This window comes from Thamnophis elegans, chromosome 3 (assembly GCF_009769535.1).
Source record: "Thamnophis elegans isolate rThaEle1 chromosome 3, rThaEle1.pri, whole genome shotgun sequence".
Classification (NCBI taxonomy): domain Eukaryota; kingdom Metazoa; phylum Chordata; class Lepidosauria; order Squamata; family Colubridae; genus Thamnophis; species Thamnophis elegans.
The window spans coordinates 143967426-143983960 of NC_045543.1; positions in this window are offsets into that span (position 1 = coordinate 143967426).

Below are 16535 nucleotides of genomic sequence, written 5' to 3' on the forward strand. Positions count from 1 at the left end.
TATAATTTATTTATCCTAATCCTGTATTAGGCAGGAAAAGCCCTGATTTTGGCAACAATTAAATTAGTTACATATGTTTACCCTGTATCCCCAGAAGCCATACATTTGTCCTCAAAAATAATCAAAGCCTTGTTGAAAATGTCCAGACCAAACATAATTTCTAATATTGGATTTTCCCCTTTCCAGAGGGAACTCCCTTGTGGAGTACTATGAAGCCATTACCACGGCAGCTCCACTGCACTGTACAGTAGAATTCATTTTAAGGCAGTACAGTAGAAGCCACTTTAAGGCACAACAGGCTGTATCTTAACAGAACACCCCGCCCCAAGGGGTATTAGGGATGTCTTGCCCCCACAGTATTTGTTTCCAGAGAATAAGTCATCTGTCTACCAAGTTTGGTTGAAATTGCTCAATGTGTTCCAGAGTTATGCTGGAACACACACACACAGACAGAGAGAGAGGGGGGGAGGGAGAGAGAGAGAGAGAGAGAGAGAGAGAGAGAGAGAGAGAGAGAGAGAGAGAGGGAGAGAGGGAGAGAGAGAGAGAGGCCCATTTATATATATCTCCAAATGTGTTCCATTTTGGACATCAGAAAGAATACCTGACCTCAATTCTATTTAGAGTCACCAGCATTGATGACTAGGGGATCAAATATTGCCCAGTTGCGCACTTTCCGTGATGTTACCATGGCTTTATTACTTGAACGCTTGCTGGTTGAAAGTCCCATAAAAAGACACAAGACAGAAAGGGAAAGTATCGACTTTCTCTAAATTATGCCTTAAGGATTTAACACTTAATTGCAAAGCCTTTCTCAGAATGAGTCTTCAGGAGATGAGGTTGAGTTTGGAAATATTTAGGGCAGATATCCTCAGAGGTTGTGCTTGCTGGGAAATTTTTAGGCGTTCTCTACCAACTCCCTGCTTAGGCAGGAAGCTACGCCACTTCAGAGACAAATGGTTATCCAACATCTTCTTAAAAAGCTCCAGGACTCGAGCCTTCACAACTTCTAGAGGCAAGTTGTTTCACTGTTCTAAGTATCAGGAATTTTCTCCTTAATTCTAGGTTGGTTCTCCCCTTGATTAGTTTCCATCCATTGCTTCTTGTCCTGCTTTCAGATGCTTTGGAGAATAAGGTGACTCCCTCTTCTTTCTGGCAGCCCCTGAGATATTGGAAGATTGCTATCATGTCTCTCCTAGTTTAATGGAAGTTGACTAATTTATAATCTTGGATATTGGAGGTAAATTTCACTTCACTCCTAATTTATCATAATAACAAATGTTGGAAAAGGACCTTGGAGGTCATCTACTCCAACCTCCTGCCCATTCAGGAAACCTATGCCATTTCAGACAAATGGTTATCCAATCTCTTCTTAAAAACCTCCAGTGAAGGAGCAACCACAAGTTCTGGAGGGAAGCCATTCCACTAATTAATTGTCCTGCCTGTTAGAATTCCTTTGTTCTAGATTGGGTCTCTCCTTGGTTAGTTTCCATCCATTATCCTGCTTTCTGGTGCTTTGGAGAATAGGTTGCCCCCCTCTTCTTTATGGCAGCCCCTTAGATATTGGAACCCTTCTATTAAGTCACCCCTATTCCTTTTCACTAGACTAGACATACCCAGTTCCTGCAACCATTTGTCGTATGTTTTGACCTCCAGTCCCCTAATCATCTTTGTTGCTCTTCTCTGAACTCTTTCTAAAGTCTCCACCAGGGGTGGGTTTCAACCGGTTCGCGGCGGTCCCCGCGATCCAGTTGGTCGCCGAACCCGGAAGTAAGTAACTTCCGGGAACGGCGAAGGCCCCCCCCCCTGCGCCCGCATGCCCGCGCACGCCAGCGCACCCTCCTTACCCGGTTTTGCCGAATTCTGCGCTTCCACGCATGCGCAGGATGCATACAGCGCCTGCGCAATCCTCCAGGAGCAGCTGGAGCATCGCACAGACGCTAGTACGCACGCGCGAGGTGCGCACGTGCACACGCGCGCTGCACGCATGCGCGAGGACGCCGCCAGCCTCGTTCCAACCGAACCGGTTGGAACGAGGCGAGAAACCCACCCCTGGTCTCCACATCTTTTTTTATGTTGCAGTGACCAAAAGTGGATGTGCTATTCCAGTGGTGGGATTCACCCAGTTCGCACCTATTCGGGAGAACCGGTTGGTAACTTTCTAAGTAGTTCAGAGAACTGATTGTTGGAAGAAATCTCCTTTTGTTTTTTTCCCACTTTACAGGGCTAATCCTGTAAGGAAGGCAGGAAGGAAACGTTCTGGTGTTGTTTCTAGCCTCATCTTTATTGACCTGCTTACAGAAACTGCCTCTCCAGTTAACCCTTATTACCATTGTAACAGCTAAGGCGAAGCGTCCATCGACCTGAGTGACGTTGAGTTGGCCACGCCAACCCAGTCACATGACCACCGAGCCCCACCTACCCAGATGCTCATTAGGGCAGAGAACCGGTTGTTAAATTATTTGAATCCCACCACTGTGCTATTCCAAGAGTAGTCTTCCTAAGGCAGTGTTTCTCAACCTTGGCAACTTGAAGATGTCCGGACTTCAACTCCCAGAATTCCCCAGCCAGCGAACGCTGGCTGGGGAATTATGGGAGTTGAAGTCAGGACATCTTCAAGTTGCCAAGGTTGAGAAACACTGTCCTAAGGCATATTTAAAGTGGCATTAACACTTCACGCAATCTTGAGTCTAGGATTGCATTGGCTTTTTTGGCTGCCCACAATTAACAATTCTAAGCAATGTCTTGTCGTATGAATTAAACAAAGATGGCCCTGGAGTAGAAATAAAAGAACAACCTTAAAATGTCAAAGGTGACTCCCTGGCCTTAAAGGTTTAATAGAGGTGTGTGTATGTTATGACTCAGGTCCATTTTTTAAACCCAAGTGTACAGATAAAGAGTTTGTTATGAGCTCTGTATTCTAAAGGCACCACTGCTACGTGTTTTCTTATCTGTTTAGTGTTCACCTCACATGGTAGATGTCCCACCTGTGCCCCAGAGGTCATATCCAATAGTGAACCCCAACACAAACCCTTGCCACCTTTCTTCACCTTAGCTTGTCCTCTCTGCTATATAGGAGACTCATTAATGTCAAATGCCTATATGTACAAGAATTACTAAAGCAAAAGACTCAGCAGACCTAGAAGAAAAAACAGGGATCATCTAAGAGCCGAGGTGGCGCAGTGGTTAAATGCAGCACTACAGGCTACTTCGGGTAACTGCAGTTCTGCAGTTCGGCTGTTCAAATCTCACCGGCTCAGGGTTGACTCAGCCTTCCATCCTTCCGAGGTGGGTAAAATGAGGACCCGGATTGTTGGGGGCAATGTGCTGACTCTGTAAACCGCTTAGAGAGGGCTGAAAGCCCTATGAAGCAGTATATAAGTCTAACTGCTATTGCTATTGCTAACTGCTACAATAAACAGTGTAAGGACTGCAAGAGACACTATGTAGAACAAAGAGGCTGTTAGGTCTGCCATCTTCAATCACTTCATTTTGCTTCGTTGGCATCCTGCCATAAATGGAAAGGAAGGGTGGAGGAAGGAATTTGGGGAAGTTTGAGCTGGAGGGAAGAAAACAAATGAAAGGGGGAAGGGAAACAGGTGGACAGGAACAAGAGGTGTCAAACCAGAATAAGGCAGTCGCAGACCAAAGGGAGAAAAAAATCTTCTGGGAACTCCATGTAGGCATCAGGAAGGGCATCTGGCCAGAAAATGCTGAGCTCTGTCCAGTCTCCCCAACGTTACACCGAATTAAGGGATTACAGGGTTATAAAAAGGGAGGGTTTTCTTTTTTAAATCGGTTATCCATCTTGCCACAGGGTAACTCTGGGTGGCTTAGTAAGCTAAGAAGAATATCCCCCCCCATCTTTTTTATGTATTGGGGTTTTTTAAAATCTAGTTTTTGGATACGTTTTCATGTTTAATGCTTTAATTGCTTTATATCACAGTTTTATGATGTTGTAAAGCCCTCCAGAGTTGCTCGTCATTGAGATGGGCAGCATATGATGATGCTGTTGGTGATAGCAACAGCAATAGCAATAGCAGTTAGACTTATATACCGCTTCATAGGGCTTTCAGCCCTCTCTAAGCGGTTTACAGAGTCAGCATATTGCCCCCACAACAATCCGGGTCCTCATTTTACCCACCTTGGAAGGATGGAAGGCTGAGTCAACCTTGAGCCGGTGAGATTTGAACAGCCGAACTGCTGAACTGCAGTCAGCTGAAGTAGCCTGCAGTGCTGCACTCTAACCACTGCGCCACCTCGGCTTCAGTCAAGTGTCCCTTCAGTCAAGTATGGGAAGCACAGACCTTTAATAAATAAAATAAAACATTAAAATGAAAAATGAAAGGGTAGGGCAGGATAGGATAGGATCAGATAGGATAGGATAGGAAAGGATAGGGTAGGAAAGGATAGGATTGGATACTATAGGATAGGATAGGATTGGATCAGATAGGATCAGATAGGAAAGGAAAGATTGGATAGGATTGGATACTATAAGATAGGATACCATCGGATAGGATAGGATCAGATAGGATAGGATAGGATAAGGTGGGGCAAGGCAAGGCAAGGCAAGGCAAGGCAAGGCAAGAGAAGAGAAGAGAAGAGAAGAGAAGAGAAGAGAAGAGAAGAGAAGAGAAGAGAAGAGAAGAGAGAAAATATGGAATGGTGTGCAGTGGAGTGGAGTGGAGTGGAGTGGAGTGGAAGGGAAGGGAAGGGAAGGGAAGAGAAGAGAAGAGAAGAGAAGAGAAGAGAAGAGAAGAGAAGAGAAGAGAAGAGAAGAGAAGAGAAGAGAGAAAATATGGAATGGTGTGGAGTGGAGTGGAGTGGAAGAGAAGGGAAGGGAAGGGAAGGGAAGAGAAGAGAAGAGAAGAGAAGAGAAGAGAAGAGAAGAGAAGAGGATAAAGCAATAGGACCCTTTTCTCCCACCCTTTGGACTACATTGAAAGACAGAGGAAATGTTGTGACCATTTTTGTACTTGCATTGTAAAATTTCATGCACAGGCAAGAAATGGGAGAGGGGAGAGTTGACAGCCCCAGAACACAACCCTGCTTTGGATGAAAGTATCGGATCTCACACATCCCTCTGGGAAGAACATGATTCCAATTGGAATAAAGTTGGAAGAGACCTTTAAGGTCTTCTAGTCCAGCCCCCTGCTCAAGCAGGAGACCCTATACCACTTCAGACAATTGACTATCCAGTCTGTTCTTAAACACATCCAGTGTTGAAGCACCCACAATGTCTGAAGGGGAGCTTTTTCCCCTGGTTAATTGTCCTCCCTGTTAGGAAGTTTCTCCTTAATTCCAATTTGCTTCTCTCCTTTATTGGTTTCCACCCATTGTTTCTTGTCCCGCCTTCTGGTGCTTTGGAGAATAAGCTGACTCACCTCTTCTTCTTTGGGACAGCCCCTCAAATACTGTAATGCTGATTCTCTGTTGATCTTGCAGACTTCGCCTTAGCTAAGGAAAAATGCTTTGCCCGCTAAATGCCTGACAACGTGAGGTTTCTTTCACATGACCTGCTCAGTATGGAGTGGCCATAACTGAGAAAATGGATTTGAAGGGCGCGACCTGATGAGATCATATTCAGCTCACCGTTTTTCCTGCTGAGAAGACAATTTGAACTTCCTGCTCCAGTTTCAAAATGGCATTCCCTTTTTTCTAGCACAAGTCGTAACCTCCGGCTCCAGCTGAAGTGTACCAAGGAAAGGTAGGATAAAGGATGAGTGTCTCTTGGCCACCTGCGGTTAGGTCTTTGCGGTCCTTGGCTAATAATGTTCAAGGTCACTGAATTAGAAAACGGACTCCTACATCTGCCGCTGCCAATTGCTGCTACAAAAGTTGAGGACATCTTTCTACTTCATTCTTGGCCACTTTTACAGAGGCCCGATTGAGAGGCTTTTAACAAACTGCATCCCTGTTTGGTTTGGTGGCAGCAATGCCTGAGATAGAAAAACTCTACAGAGAGTGGTGAGGACAGTGGGGAAGATTATAGGAAGGTTATAGATTATCTTCCCATTATTCAGGATACTGCTTATCAGGGCTAGTATGTGCTTAGAGCTCAAAGCATTAGTAGAGACCCTACACACCCATTTTATGGAGTATTTCTTTCACTCCCCTCTGAGAGGAGGTTTTAAAGTATTTCTAACAGGATTACCAGATTCTGTAACAGTTTTGTTCCCTAGGCCATCCGTCTGGTAAATTCACAAGATTCTTTTTTCCCCACCATGTATATGTATACATTCAAACTAAATTGTAATGTATAGCTTTATTCTATTCTATTCTATTCTATTCTATTCTAGTCTAGTCTAGTCTAGTCTAGTCTAGTCTAGTCTAGTCTAGTCTAGTCTGGTCTGGTATTCTCTAGCCATTTCTCTTTCGTATGGACTAAACTTCAACTATAGGTAGCCATCAATTTACAACCACACTGTGGACTCCACCGTCCTCCTCCTCCTCTTCTTCTTCCTCCCCCTCCTCCTCTCTACAAACCCTACTAACACTGATGAGGTTACTTAGTTGGGTAATGAAAAACCTGCAAGAAAAACTACCAAGTTCAGAGAACACCAAGGACCCCATAGTCTTCCTCCTCCTCCTCCTCCTCCTCCTCCTCCTCCTCCTCCTCCTCCTCCACCTCCACCACCTCCACCACCACCACCACCACCACCACCACCACTTCCTCCACCTTTCCGCAAACCCCACTCCCTTGTAACCAGTGGTGGGATTCAATTTTTTTTTACTACCGGTTCTGTGGGCATGGCTTGGTGGGCATGGCGTGGCTTGGTAGTCGTGGCTTGGTGGGCATAGCAGGGGAAGGATACTGCAAAATCCCCATTCCCTCCCAATCAGCTGAGACTCAGGAGGCAAAGAATAGATGGAGGCAGGGCCAGTCAGAGGTGGTATTTACCAGTTCTCTGAACTACTCAAAGTTTCCCATACCAGTTCTCCAGAATACCACCTCTACTTCTAACACTGATGAAGTAACTTAGTTGGGTAATGAAACACATGCAAGCAAAACAACCAAGTTCAGAGAAAACCAAGAACCCCATCCTCCTCCTCCTCCTCCTCCTCCTCCTCCTCCTCCTCACCACCACCACCATCTTTCTCCTCCTCCTTTCCACAAACCCTACTCCCTTCTAACCAGTGGTGTGATTCAAAAAATTTACTACCAGTTCTGTGGGCGTGACTTCGTGGGCATGGTGTGGCTTGGTGGATGTGGCTCCGTGGGCATAACAGGGGAAGGATACTGTAAAATCTCCATTCCCTCCCAATCAGCTGGAATTTGGGAGGCAGGGAATAGATGGGGATGGGGCCAGTCAGAAGTAGTATGATGCGGTTCTCCGAACTACTCAAAATTTCTGCTCCAGAATGCTACCTCTGCTTTTAACACTGACAAAGTTACTTAGTTGGGTAATGAAACATCTGCATGGAAACAACCAAGCTCAGTGGGCACCAAGGACCCCAGAAATACAGAAACATCGAACAAGTCCCTGCTGTTGTGTTCATCCAGGTTGTTGCTCCCAAGGCCTAGAGGCAGTATCAAAATACGTTGTGTGTGCTCAAAACTCTGATAGCCTTTACAGATAAAAAAGAACAGACATCTGTGAGAATCAACCTGTTGAATCAGATCCCCAAACAAGCTCCATTAACTGTTCATCCCTAGTTTCCCCCTTGACATTAATTTGACTAATCGGCAGGCAAAGTATATGCAAAATAGGAAGTCTTGGCATAATTATAGCATCAACATCTGTATATTTTCCCAAACACTTCATCCCTTTTGTCTCCTTGTCACCTTCCCTTCTCTCCCCGCTCGTTATTCAGCAAGGAGAGCCATGTTTAAATAGCTCTGCTTTCCACCTTCCGAACTCTTATTTATAGGCGAGCTATGCATGAAACAGTCGTTTGTAATTAAGCTGGTGGCAAGAGTCTGACTTACCCTGTAATTCACAGCCTGAAATATTATATTTCTTCCATAATTGTACACCTATACGTATCAATTAAAAGAGGGGGAAGAGAAATATTCTGTGGTGAGTCACAGTTGACTCCACTTGACTGAATTCCTGGGACAGAAATATCTCTCTCTCTCTCTCTCTCTCTCTCTCTCTCTCTCTCTCTCTCTCTCTCTATCTCTCTATCTCTATCTCTATCTCTATCTCTATCTCTCTATCTCTCTATCTCTCTATCTCTCTATCATATCTCTATCTCTATCTCTATCTCTATCTCTATCTCTATCTCTATCTCTATCTCTATCTCTATCTCTATCTCTATCTCTATCTCTATCTATCTATCTCTATCTCTATCTCTATCTCTATCTCTATCTCTATCTCTATCTCTCTATCTCTATCTATCTTTATCTCTCTCTCTCTCAATCAATCGATCAATCTACTTACCTACCTACCTACTTACCTACCTATATCTGTCTTCGTCTCTCTGTGTTTGCGTGTCTGTTCCACCCATCCAGTTCCGGTCAAGTGCAGAGGTGCAGAGACAAAGGATGACTTTAGTTTTCTAGAAAGAATTTTGTTATGGCTACATATTACCCAACTCCATATAATCCCCCCTTCCCATTTTCCCACAGTAGAAAATGAATAGGAGAAAGTGTGGCAGGCCTGAAGTCCAAAAAGAAATGATGGGTTGCAGGCCTGACACCTCTAGAGCCTCAGTAGGGAGAAAAAGCCCCCCCCCCACACTGTGGTGCAGGAGGCCAACTAGGCCACACTCATCATGGCCACACCCACCCAGCAACTGAATAGACCAACATTCTGATACATTTGGTGTGCTTATTCAATAGAATGAGCTGTCGGCGTTCCAGGTATTATGCAGAATTAAATCAGAGTCCAAGGCAAAATGATCCTTAAAGTTCCAATTTAATAAGTCAGACATCTTGGCACATCTGTGGAATCCCAATTCTGGAAGTTACCTAGGATTCCCACCCAGTTGAAAGTTCATGATCTTGTCCCCACACCCACAAATCCATCACATGGTCCAATCTTCTTCTTCCACGCTGGCATCTCCACCCAGCTGGTTCCGGTCAGGTGCAGAGGTGCAGAGACAAAAGATGACCTTGGGCTTCTAGAAAAGAATGACAACAACACATTCCACAATCCTACTCCTTTCTATTCCCCCCTCCCAACTACTTACACTAATGAAACCTCATAATGAAATAAGAGAGAGCGTGGCAGGCCAAAGATCCTAAAAGGGATATAACTCCAGGCCTGACATGAGCCTTTTTTCAAGGTTCCTTTTCAATCTCTGTTCCGAGCAAGTTTCAAGACTGGGCCCAAAAGGAGAAAGATTTCATGCAACAGGAAGAAATGCAAGATGCTACATTTAGGAAGGAAAAATATGGAGCACACCAATGAGATTTTGTAAGGATTTCTACTTACAATGTTCTGTGCTGAAGAAGGATTTGGGCATCGATGTTGACAACAAGCTGACCAAGGATCTGTCGTAACATGTTGCACCACAGACTCATCAACTCCTATCTCCCTCTACTCCACATCTGTGAGACCACATCTGGATTATTGTTTGTTGCTTCTTGGACAGCACATGTCCAGAAGGATATTGTCAAGTTGGACCAATTTCAAAGACAGGTGACAAAAATTGTATGGAGACTTGAGATCAGTCCTTAACTGGACATGAATGTCTTTTGAGGACAGGCTGAAGAAACTTATAAAAAAAAGAAAATGGAAGGTAGACATAATATCAGGTATATAAAAGTTTCTTTTCCATTGCCACAGCAAATGCAATTGGAAATCATTGCTATAAATTGCAGCTACCCAAGATCATGCTTAAATATAAAAAAAGTGATTGAGTGTATCTCATGGCAGCCCTTCAAGGTAGACTAAGTAAGGTTGCCAGAGTTATAAATGCTAGTCCTGTTTTTAGTATAAGGTTAATGTTCTGATCCAGCCACCCAAACATGACAAACCCTTTGAAGTGAACTCAAAGATTCCTTTATTCCGATTGCCAGCAGCCCCAGCAAAAAGTTACTCTTTCAATGCAGGCTAACAAGTCCATCTGGTAGGGAGATGAATACTTGTCTGCCACAACAATGCATCTCCGCCCCCTGCCTTTTATCCCCAGAACTAGGGTGGGGCTTTGCTAGCAGTGGTGGCTCTTCCATCCCAAGGACCGGCCCATAGATTTCCACAGCTCTCTTCTCCTCTGCCTTCTGCGAATCTGCACTGGACCCAGCTGTTCCTCCTCTTCCTCATCAGCAACCTCCAGACCTGGGGGCTGTTGGTTCTCCATCTGAGGGCTGACAGATGGCCCAGGGTCTGTCTCTCTGTCTCTGTCTCTGTCTCTGTCTGTCTCTGTCTGTTTCTGTCTGTCTCTGTCTCTGTCTCTGCCTCTGTCTCTGTCTCTGTCTCTGCCTCTGCCTCTGCCTCTGCCTCTGTCTGTCTCTGTGTCTGTGTCTGTCTCTTTCTCTGTCTGTCTCTGTCTGTCTCTGTGTCTGTCTCTGTCTCTGACTCTGTCTGTCTCTATCTCTGTCTCTCTCTCCCTCTCTTTCTCACTCACTCCACCTCTTCCTCCCTCTCTCCCTCCCTCCCCCTCCCTCCCTCTCCCGCCCTCCCTCCCTCTCTCTGCCAGCTCTATTCTCTCTTCCCCCTCAGAGCTCTCAGGTTGCCTTGATGCTGGTTCTGACTCCCTCGCCTCCTCCTCTGATTCGGCTGGTGGAGGGGCCAGGGGCCGACAGGCCACAACAGTTGCAGCAACAGAATGTTGAAAGTCTGAATATTCTCCTCTCCTTCCTCTTTCTATTTTATTGTTGTATTTTTATTTGATTGAGTTATTTTTATAAATATTTTTTATATAAATAACTCAAGGCAAATAAACATATCCAACATACCTCCCTCCTCCTATTTTCCCCAGAGAAACAATGCTGTGAGGTGAATTAGGCTGAGAGACAACAAGGTCACCTGGCCAGCTTTCATGTCTAAGGTAGAACTAGAACTCACCATCTCCTGGTGATTGGGCCAAAATCTCCAAGCTGCCTTTCATATCTAAGACAGGACTAGAATTCACTGTCTTCTGATGATTGGCCCAAAGCCACCTTTCATGTCTAAGAATGAACTAGAATTCACAGTCTCCTGGTGATTAGCCCAAGTCACCCAGACAACTTCCATGCCTAAAAACAGGACCAGAACTCACTATCTCTTGCTTTCTAGCCTGGTGCCTTAACCACTAGACCAAACTGGCTCTTTATCTGCATAAGAACTAGGGCAGGTCTGTCAGTGCAGGTTCACCGACAAAAGCGCGCCAACAAAACCGTGGCGAGAAAACCACAACGTCGAAATCGCGCCAACAACAGCGTGCTGACAAAAGCGTGCCATCAATAAACGCAAAAATAAGATAATAACCCTAACCCTAACCCTAACCCTAACCCTTACCTTAACCCTAATCGCGCTTTTGTTGGCACACTGTTGTGGGCGCGCTGTCGTGGGCGCGCTTTTGATGTCATGGTTTTCTCGCCGTGCTTTTGTTGGCGCGCTTTTGTCATGCGTGCATTTGTCGGGTCACGGTCAGTGCATGAGAGTTCATGACTGGGAAAACATGGTAACAAGGTCAGCCAATGAATAGGCATAGCAACTGAGTCAGCCAATGGGGACTGTTTGGAAACTGAAACAGTATTTGTTGTGTGAGCAACAAGGAGACAGCAAGGAGCCTGGGCGTGGCTTAGTTCAACTGTTCTTACTAAAGCTCTGAGTCTGTTGTAAGCTCAAAACTAGTCTGCTGCTCTCAACTGAAACTGAAACTGTTTTCTCCTCTGCCTGTGTTTGCTTGTATTTTGCTACCATGTTAGAAAAACCTGCTTTTGGTCTTGTATATTATTATATATAAAGAGAAGTTAATGAATCTTGCTGAATCAGTTACCTCTGTGTGCTTTCTGGAAGTGATTGCTGTAACAAACTCTGACAAGGTGCTCTCTTCAGCACTTACCCCAATTACATTTCTGCCTTGTACTCATATTTCCTTGATCTGGCTGTTGCCTTGATCGGAACCCTTCCTCCTCTCCTCAAGGCTGTTCCTACTGCCTGTTACACAACGTATAAAAGTGGAACTGTTTAAATATGGAGGTTGTGGCATCTGGATGCTTTAAGAAGTAGCTGAGTATGGCTTAATTGCAGTGGATTAGAGGAGATGATCCTTTTGATCCTTTCCAATTTCACCATTGGATGATTTTACATCAGCTGCAAAAGACCAAGTACAAACACGAAGGTTCAATTTAAGTGATTTATTGCTAAAAGCCTATGCGCAGGAATCCTCTCAAATAAAGGTCAGAACCTGGTTAGAGTTAGATAAGGGTCAACAGCACTTGGACTTGGTTTATTGTGGCTATGTATGTCAACTTGCAAAGCACTTCCATGTCTGTTATCGAGTTGCTATGGGTGTAAAGAGGGGGGGGAGCACATTCCACTTTGGCCCAGGTTGGATCTCAAATTACCAAAGCAGGCTTGTGAGGTGTGGAATTCTGAAGCTTGCTGGAGCACCTTGTTGGGTAATGTGATTTATGACACAGATGAGGGGAGGGGGAAAACAGAGGCAAATTTCAGCCATAGCTTACATGAGGTCAGATCTGACTCCGCTTGGGTATTGCCCAAATGCCGTTTCTAATAAATGACTGGATTTCTTTTGAAACCTGGCCCGAGGCTCATGAATTAATTAGGACATCCTCTGGAAACTTGACAATGTAGTGATTCTAGGCCCGTGATGGCAAACCTATGGCATGCATGCCAGAGGTGGCACACAGCACCTTCTCTGATGGCATGCGAGCCATTGCTCCAGTTCAGCTCTACCATGAATGTGTGTACGCCGCTCTCCAGACAGATGGTCTTTGGGTCTCTGCTTCACGTGCACAGGGTGTGGGGGTCATGCATGTAGGTGAATGCATGGGAGGGTGGGTGCATGTGGGGCACATGTGCAGGGGCAGACACACATTGTATTTAGGTGGTTCATGTGCACTTTAGGCACTCAGTCTGGAAAAGGTTAGCCATCACTGTTCTAGGCTAATCCCTCTTTTCACCCCTCGCCCTGGCTCTACCAGTCCTTCTCCTACATTTTCTTCCTTAAAATAGGATTAAAATAGAATTAATTGGAGTGTTTGGTCCTTTCCCCATTGGTAAGTGAAAGAGTTATCCATCTATCCTTGAGCTGTTAGAAAACTATAAAATTAACTTCCCACATTGCTAACATCTACAATTAGGGGTATCTCTATTGAGAGACAGAAAGTAGTGCAGCGGAATGTACAGCTAGAAAGAAAAAATGTTGCTAGTAGAAACACACGAATAGAGTTTCAGACACTGCTAGTAAAAACAAGTAGCTTTACTACTGATAATTGCTTCACAAGCAGTGATAGTAGATATTAGTCCAAACACAATTCAAAGAACAAACGATAGCTTACAGTCACAGTTCACATTCCAGTCATCAAGCTTAGGACAAGCAGAGAGAGAGAGAGAGATCTCTTGACTCCTTCTTATAGTAAAGTTAATTACACCTGATAAGTACATCCACTCATTTAAAGCAACAACCATCATTTGTTGTTGTATAAAGATATATATTGCCTACCGAACACTAGGAGTATACTCCCAACACCTACACTGCACCTCTATTAATTATGCATAACGCTTCTGTCCTACTTTTCCATATGCCAGCCCTGTACGAAAAAGTAGTAGTCGGTTGTTCTGGCTTTGTTGCCCTTCTTCACCCCACAGAATTTTCTGATGGCAGAAAATCCTCCATCAACCATCATGGCAGCAGGGATGGGGCAGTCCTGTCTGCTGACACCATTCATCATCTCTACCCTTCTTCCACTTTTCTCAGAAAACTGTCTCAAGAGAAGCGAAGGAAACATTTCTGTAACATTGAGCAACAAAAGCCCTGCAAGGAATCCATGAAATCACTTGTTTAACTCAAGGATATCTTCACAATCTTCAGCTAGGGGGAATGTTTAGCTGGGCTCCAAGATCACCACATATGAGGACTGCAGCCAAGAAATTAAAAGACGCTTGGTCCTGGGGAGGAAAGCTATGGCAAATCTAGACAGCCTACTAAAAAGCAGAGACATCACCCTGCCAACAAAAGGGTGTATAGTCAAGGATGTGGTTTTTCCAGTTGCAAAAGACGGCTCTAAAGGTTGGACCATAGGAAAGGCTGAGTGCCAAAGAATGGAGGCCTTTGAACTCTGGTGCTGGAGAAGACTCCTGCGAGTCCCTTGGACTGCAAGACGATCCAACCGGTCAGTCCTAGAGGAGATCAACCCTGACTGCTCTTTAGAAGGCCAGATCCTGAAGAGGAAACTCAAATATTTTGGCCACCTAATGGGAAGGAAGGACTCCCTGGAGAAGAGCCTCATGCTGGGAAAGATTGAGGGCAAAAGAAGAAGGGGACGACAGGAGGTGGCTGGATGGAGTGACTGAAGCAGTAGGTGTGAGCAGTAGGGGATGGTAGAGGACAGGAAGGCCTGGAGGAAAGTTGTCCATGGGGTCATGATGGATCGGACACGACTTCACAACTAACAACAACAATAACAACAAAGGTGGAAGCATCTAACCAACTCTGGTAGGTCATAAGAATTGCTAAAGTAGATCAGCCATGGACCATTTGGGAGTCCTTGGACAGTAACTTGAACTGGAAAGTTTAAAAGAGCCGAGATGGCGCAGTGGTTAGGGTGCAGTACTGCAGGCCACTTCAGCTGACTGTTATCTGCAGTTCAGCGGTTCAAATCTCACCGGCTCAAGGTTGACTCAGCCTTCCATCCTTCCGAGGTGGGTGAAATGAGGACCCAGACTGTGGGGGCAATTTGCTGACTCAATTTGCTAAAAATCTGTAAACCGCTTAGAGAGGGCTGAAATCCCTATGAAGCGGTATATAAGTCTAATTAATAAATAAATAAATAATAAATAAAAAGGGTCCTGGGATAATAAATAATGGGCAACTTTTCCTCTTTTATTGACCAAAATATACAGAGATGAATTCATGTACAGGTAGTCCTCAATTTATGATCCAAAACTGAGCCCAGAATTTTCTGTTGCTAAGAAAGACAGCTGTTAAGTGAGCTTTTGCCCCATTTTACAAACTTTCTGCCACAGTGGTTAAGTGAATCACTACAATTGTTAAGTTAGTAACACAGTTGTTACGTGAAACTGGCTTCCTCGTTGACTTGCATGTCAGAAAACGAGGTCAAATGATCTTGGGACACTGCAACCATCCTCAATACATGCCAGTTGCTAAGTATCTGAGTTTTGATCACGTGACCACGGAGATGCTCCGATGGTCATAAGTGTGAGGGAGGGAGAGCACGAGGGAGGGAGGGAAGAAGGAGGGAAAGAAAGAAAGAGAGAGAGAGAGAGAAAGAAAGAAAGAAAGAAAGAAAGAAAGAGGGAGGGAGGAAAGAAGGGGAGAGAGAGAAAGCAAGCAAGCAGAAAAGCTAGAAAGAAAGGGGAAAAAAGAGAGAGAAAGGAAGGAAGGGAACAAAGAAAGGAAGGAAGAGGGGGAGAGAGAAAGCAAGCAAGCAAGGAAAAAAGCTAGAAAGAAAGAAAAAAGAAAGAGAATCAGACAGAGGAAGGAAGGAAGGAAGGGGAGAGATAAAGCAAGAGAAAAGCTAGAAAGAAAGAAAAAAGAAAGAATCAGACAGAGGAAGGAAGGAAGGAAGGAAGGAAGGAAGGAAGGAAGGAAGGAAGGAAGGAAGGAGAGAGATAAAGCAAGCAGAAAAGCTAGAAAGAAAGAAAAAAGAAAGATAGAGAGAGAGAGGCAGACAGAGAGAGGAAGGAAGGAAGGAAAGAAAGGAAGGAAGGAAGGGAGGGAGAGAGAAAGCAAGCAAGCAGAAAAACTAGAAAGAAAGAAAAGAGAGAGAGAGGCAGAGAGAGAGAGAAGAAGGAAGGAAGGGAAAGAGAGAGAAAGCAAACAAGCAGAAAAGCTAGAAAGAAAGAAAAAAGAAAGAGATAGAGACAGAGAGGAAGGAAGGAAGGAAGGAAGGAAGGAGGGAGGGAAGGAAGGAAAGGAAGGAAGGAAGAAATGAAGGGGAAGAGAGAAAAAGCAAGCAAGGAAAAAAGCTAGAAAGAAAAAAGTTAAGAGAGAGAGAGAAGAAGGAAGGAAGGAAGGAGGAAGGAAGGAAGGAAGGAAAAGAAAAAAGAAGTGGGAATCTACTTTCCTACTCATTTCCAGAGCTTTGCAAATGGCACCCTTTCTGAACACAGCAGCAATTTCTGGGCTCCATCTGTGACCCTAATTATCGTGGTACATCTGTAATAGCAAGCCCAGCAGAGAGATAATTGGCTCATCCTCACAATGATAAACATGTCAAGCCATAACTTCTGCTCTTCCTAAGGACATAAAATGGAGATTGGAATGTCAGTGGGTGTTTTATATCAAATAAAATCTACAGACAAATGGATTTGAAGGACCGAAGCCAGAGACTAATGGGATCGAACGGCTCATGTTAACAACGTCCCCTTCCCCAAAACAGATCTGTCGCAAAAATATTGTAAAGAGGAGTACAGGAAGCTTGGCTAAGCAAGGCCTAAAGGTGACACACGATAAGG